We start from the raw sequence: 6,650 nt of genomic DNA on the forward strand, positions 1-6,650 counted from the left end.
TCTCCTCTATCCAGTTTGTCCAGTGTACAGGGCTTCATTTTTCTGTATCTAAGTCACCGTTCCTGCTGGTGATACATGTCAGTCCTGTGACCTGGCGAGCTCAAGCAGCAATGACCCTCTTTATGTTTTTCCCAAGCAGGATGAAAAGTGGAATCTTGGGCACGTTTCAAACTGTTCTTGCACTACACGCAAATACAAAGTTTTCCAGCTTCTGATTTGAGCTGTTTCAGGAAGCTTCATCGCCAGATGTCCACACCTTTGACTCGCACTCAGGAAAGCTTACCAGCAAATCGCCCATTAGAGTTCTCGCTTCTCCTTCCCTTTTAACTATGACTGTAATTTTTGCTTCTTTCATTAACGCAGGGAAAATAATGCATGCACCTGAACAGGGGCACGGGGCGTCCAATTATCATGACTCCAGTGTGCATATTTTTCTTGATCTGTTGAACGTGACTAAGACTATAGGAAGAAGCTTCTTAAATGTGAGATTATAGGTTACTCTGTTTCTGTTTTATATTATGAGAAACTCTGTCTTATTAAATGCTGTATTCATATCTATTTTAGAATTATGACAACGCAAAACTGTTATTGATTTCTCATAAAACTCCTCCAAAATCTATCAGGATGTTCTGCAAGTGATTCACCTTTCGAGTCTACTGATAGTTTATAACCTAAATTCTGATTTGTTAATGAAGATGCATTTTTATATATCTTGCTCATATTTATACCAGAAAATAATCTCATTGATTTCTTATGGAAAAATGATATGATCCAGTATATAATTCTGTTCTACTATAATGAGATTCTATTTATTCCCAAATGATCTTGTCTTACATAGGCCTTATCAGATTTCAGTGTAGCTATCTGTACTACAACTCTGGATAGGAAAGTGTTGTTCAATTCATTTTACAGGTGAATTAATGAATGTAGAAGCTAAGTGGTTTTTTTCCCCCCAATGTCACCTGAAAAGAATACAATAAMACAAGAAGTGGAACTTGTCTTCTACTTCTCCCTCACCCATCTTTTCCCCTTTCCTCTAGCTATCACCATAATGTCTGGGAAGTCCTTTCTTTTTTAGGGATTTAGTACCATGACAGGAGTTAATCATCTGTGAAAACTTCTGAACTGGATTTTTTATTCTTCCATTATTGATTTAATATCTTAGTAAAACTATTAATTCTCATGATACAAAGAAAATGTACTATGCCTTTTCAGAATACGGATTAGTAAATGTTTTGCTGTCTTCCCTCTAGAGTTGTTTATCTTCTTTTTTAACACATTCAGTACCTTTCCCTGCCCCCCCCCCCCAAGCTTAGGCTAAAGAGCTTTAAAAGGGAAGGCCTTCAAACCCAGTAAAGTTCACCTTACTGTCCTAGAGTTCAAGAAGAGGCATGGTCAGGAAAGTAGGGCCACATGGTGACCACGTTGCCAGGCAACCATCATATTAATCAGGAGGATCCAACTGTGCTTGATTATATCTAGCACTTGAAGCAGAAAAGGAGCCTAAAATAGTTACTACGGGAGCAGGCTTACAAAGTTTAATTTGGCCGCCAGGCTTCAGTGCATAATATTTTGATGAGGAAGTATTCTGTTTTTCATTATTATTTTATTATTATTGATAAAGTCTGGGCAACTAGATTTCATGCTTGGACTGGTAAATTTTCATTACAATTTTGCAAGGCTGGCTAGGGATATTTTGTGATTTGAGAGCCTTCCTTTTTTGTTTTATTTTTTTTTCTTTTTTTTGGAGGTTGTATTTCCTTTTTGCTCGTCACTGCTGAGTTATTTTTGTCTAGTGCCCAACAGGCTCCTTTCCAGTTAGTTTAGGCATATATGTGTAGCTATAGTTTGCATGTGTATGGATACTTTTTGCTGTTTGATGCCAGTTAGCAAAATCCTTGTAATTTCCTGCTTAATACTTTATTAAGCTTATAAACATGTCTACTTTGAGTTATGGGAATTAAGATTGTAAGAATTTTGTATCCTTAGCTTCCCTCATTCATGGCTTGAAATCAAGTCAGGATCCCAAATCTTAGTCTTCTGTGGTTTGCTTTACATCTTAAAGCAATCTCACACACTATTCTTAGTGGTGAATTGACCTTCGTGCAATAAGATGTATACTGCTGAGCAGTTCGTAGTAGTGTGATTTGCACCTGGAAAATTCCTTTCTTGTACATTCAGAAAGATTATGTAATAACATCTGTTAATGCACAACCCAGAGAATGTTCTGTTTCCTGAATGACAAAATTGAAATGACCTCAGGAAGGTGGTCTTCAAAGGGACCATCCACATTCAACGGAGTCTCTAAAGATTTCAAGGCTTCAAGAGTGAAAATAAAAGTAAGACCCCATTGGCTAATGAGTCTATCCTATTTTGTTTCAGTCATCTAGATGGAAAAGGATTTAGATCTTAAAATTTTTCAGAGTTTGCTATCAGTAGATTCCTTTAAATACTGTATTGCTTTATTCTTTCACAGTGTACTACAACAGAGCTTTCTGAGCTTCATAACTCACTGAAATCAGTGAGATGCTGCCCTTGCGTTTTAATCAAGATGAACTTGAAAGGTGAACATTGTAAGTGGTAGAAATTATTTATAATTTGGTAATAAAAGTTTATGTCTAACACTCCAAATTTCATACATCTGCTATGTGCTGGCCTTGAGATATAGAACAATTGCAGTTGCCTTTACATTTGGCCTTAGATGAAAGGTCATAAATTACAATGATTGAGTTCATAGTCATTCCCAGCTCACAAAATTTCCATATTAACATCTTCACCTCAAGCATAAATGGTTACAAAGTTACAAAGAAAAGAGTTGTGTTGGCCTTTGTCAACTGAACCTAATGATGGAAGTCTGTGGAACTTACACTATTGCTAACTCTGAAAAGCAAAGCATTGCGGAATCTTTGTTCAAAGGACCTAATTAAAACCTTTAAAAATGAAATGATATTTGACAGTCTTGCTCTTTCTTTTTAATGCAATAAAAACTGCTTCAAAGTTAGGAAGATTTTCCTTCCCCAGCTCCTTGAATTAAAAGCATTTCCATAGAGCAAGATGGCTATATAACACAACGTGTTTAAAAAATTGCCCAATTCTTCCGGTTCTTGTGAATAGAACTTTACATAAATTAAATGCAGAAGAACAACAATCCAGATGGCAGAAGAATGTCTGTGGCTGACTTTGAATTCAAGCTAAATAATCCCAGGCTGTAATCCAATGGATGAAAGAAGATACAGTAAACAATTCTCAACTGAAGATTGAGTCACAGAGGACAAACATATTCTCTTCAAAATCATGGCATATGCCAAGATTTTAACCATCAAATTTGGTACATCCTTAGATTAGAAAGAAAAAAAAAAGTCTAAAAAAGATGCACCAGATTAAGGGGCCAAGAATCAATTCCAAATCCAGGGAATTAGTGTTTGTATAGAGTCTCTGAGAGCACGCCGGAAGAAGGACAAGTCAACTTCCATGGGATAGTGTCAAGGTGGAGAAGCTTTGCAAGATTTCAAGATTAACATTGTAATCGCAGGGTTTTCTGAGGGCACTGAAGTCAACACTATATTGCATTTCTAGAGTTCGAGAGACTGAAGTTGAGTTTTTGCTCGCACTGAAGTCAGTGGAATTTTGCCAATGACTTTGCTGTACTGAAATTTCATCTAAAAATTTTCAGAAATATCAAATCCAGGACAAAAGCAAAATCGGGACAAGACTCTTAGGTATGGTTTCTTTCCACATACTTTGCATCTGGAAAGCTCCATATATGCTTTCTCCTAAGGGAGAACTGAGCACCCTGATATGTTGTGCTGTTCAATCTGATAATAAGAAAGCTGCTTCATAGTGAATAGTCTGGGTGCTTTTCAATCCTGAATTTGCTCCTGTGCCAGGAGAATGGGGATTAGCATCCCCCACATTTCTGTGGACCTCCAGCCTCCAGCTAATTTCAAGCTGGTGGGTACAACTTGCTGAGGGTTCTCTTTCTCACCTTGTACTGTTTGAAACTGTGCTACATGCAAAGAATAAATTGGTGCCAGCTTTGCACTTACGCATCAGACCGTGGAAGCTGACCATACCACACTTCTATGCCATGCTTCTTGGGTAGACCCACTCCCTTAATATTGCTGTAACAATTACCCTTTCTGTCCACTTCTTATTTCTTCCAGAGCCATATCTCTTTGCTGAATGTTTGCTTGTCAGAAGTCATCTGATGTCCTGAGCAAGGAACAGGACATGAAGGTATTGAAGGGTGCAGGAAGAAGTAGCAGAAATTAAACACTAGAACCTCCCCCTTTCCTTATCAACAAACTTCCAGGTAACATGGGAGCCCTGCTGCTGCCAACCTCAGAAGATCATCAAAACATTTTAGCAGGCCTTCAGGGAGCTCAAGAGAGAGAAGATAATGTGGGAACTCAGCCTGAGGCTTTCTCTCCTTCTGCTAGACTTTCTGAAGATCCCCCAAAGCTTTCAGAGTTCACTCAACTCCCTCAAAGTTCCTGGGAGCCTTCTCCTTGGCTTCCCCCAATAGATAAGCTTTTTCATGAGCCATAAGGGGTTTGACATGCATTTTGCATGGGAGAATTCAAGCTTCCTCAGCATTTGAGTGATGCTGTACCTGTGCCCATACAGTAAAAAGATCAGAGACTTTTTTCCTTAAGTGAAGGCTTAGTTATCCAACATTATTTGCCATGCTATGCTAAGATCATCAGAGCTGCTGATTCCCAGCCATGTTCTCAATTAAAAATTTAATGTATCTTTGAATTGGACTGTAGTCAAAAAATACCAGTTCTGTGCAACAGATTTTAGATAGAAAAGCCTAATAAAATCCTGTCCTCTTCAGGTTCTTATGTAGTGCTCGTCACCCCAAGATACTCATGCGTTTCAATACAGATTAAGAGACATAATTAGCTTTTGTCACATGTTTGTCTTTCCTACTTTCTCTTCAGTTAAAATGTAGTTTAACAGATCACATAAAAATTGTGCTTTATGTTATATTTAGTAAAGGCTGGAAGCTCCACTTGATTTTTTTCTGCAATGTTTAGCTAGATTCTCTCCAAAATATGATCAAATTGGACCCAGTCCTTTATGTTTAGACTTTGAAAATATTTACATTATAGAAACACATGTTCTCTATTCTTTTCCCATTGGGGAGTATCAGTTCCAAATGACACTTCAATGTAAATGTTTCCATAGCTAGTTTGATGATGTGAATGCAGGACTTCAGGTTGCAAAATCAAGTGTCAAGTTTAAGTACAGACACAGGGCTTGAAATGGTTACTTCAGATTGGTCTGCTGATGTAAAACATTTGCAAAGTTAGTTCCCAGATACCCAGAAATTCTCCGGACACAGATCTAGGGCAATGAGGAAGTAAACATAAGAACTGTTCTAAATAGTCGTGAGGTAAAACCAATCCATACCTTGTACCAAAATTCAGTGAAGGAGAAAGACAAAAAAGTGTTCTGCTACCTTTCTATCCTGCTCTTACCCTTCCTACTTCCAGCTGATCCAGCTGATGCCACAGGACAGAAGCATCATCTAACCCTTATGAAGTCATGAAGACATGAGCCTCTTTTCAGGAACTAACAGGATCTGCCAGCACCTGATTTTTTCTGGCCTCTCAACCTAATTTTTCCATGTCTCTGAACCTTCACAGGTGCTGCATGTATGGAAGAAATCTGTGTTGGCTGCTCCTTAGAAGAGCATCTTAGAGTCTTTCCATGGATTTCAGTAAGCAGTGGATTAATCAAGCCTAAAATAAGTTCTGTTTTTTTCTTCCATCCACATGTTCAGTCTCCCAGAAACTGGAATACATAAGCCTGAACCCAGTAGTGGTATTTCATTGGATGAAGCAGCTGGCACAGTTTAAATATGTAGTAAGTTTAATAGTAGCAAATTGAGTTTTATTGATGCAGGCCACAACTTTATATATATAAAAAGGTGTAGATAACTCTGAGAAATTTGAAGAGTTTTCCCTGGAACATGCCATAACAAAATACTGGAAAATGAAAACATGAAAAGAGAGATCAAGATTTCAAGTTGTAAAGTTGCAAACCCTTTTTTTTGGTGCTCTTGTATGTGTATGCAGTATGCAGAACCTCCTTAGACATTACCAAAATGCAAAAAAAAAAAAAAAAAAAACTCATAAAAATGAAATTACATTAGAAAATAAGTATACAAAGATGATTCAATTTGTATGAGGAGAGTACCTTTTTGGAATTCAGCCAGACTGGATGCCACAGGTAAAGGCTACAACCTCAATGTTTGCTCTGCTGACATACGTTACTGTTGTGAGGATAGTGGAAACAGAAGCAAGGTGTTCGTTGTAACTCAGGATATCTGTGTTCTCATATGGCTGTGTGAAAGGCTTCCAGGGTGACCTTGGGTGAATCACTTATATCCTCAGTGGCTCAATTCCCACATTCATTTAATTAACAAAAATTTGGTTAGATAGAAGAAGCTATTTTTATTAGTATAAAATGTTTGGGAAGTGATGGGGAAAATAAGAAAGATATACATATATAAATATCAAATATTCCTGATTTCAGTAATTTTAAACATAAAGATTTAATCTGCTGCTAATGCAGGAAATTTTAAAAAATCTACTAAATATTTAAATATTGGCAATTATGGTATAATGACTCTGTTCTTTCTA

The sequence above is a fragment of the Rhea americana genome, unplaced genomic scaffold (genome assembly GCF_003343005.1).
Source record: "Rhea americana isolate MKP2758 unplaced genomic scaffold, rheAme1 scaffold_38, whole genome shotgun sequence".
Lineage (NCBI taxonomy): Eukaryota > Metazoa > Chordata > Aves > Rheiformes > Rheidae > Rhea > Rhea americana.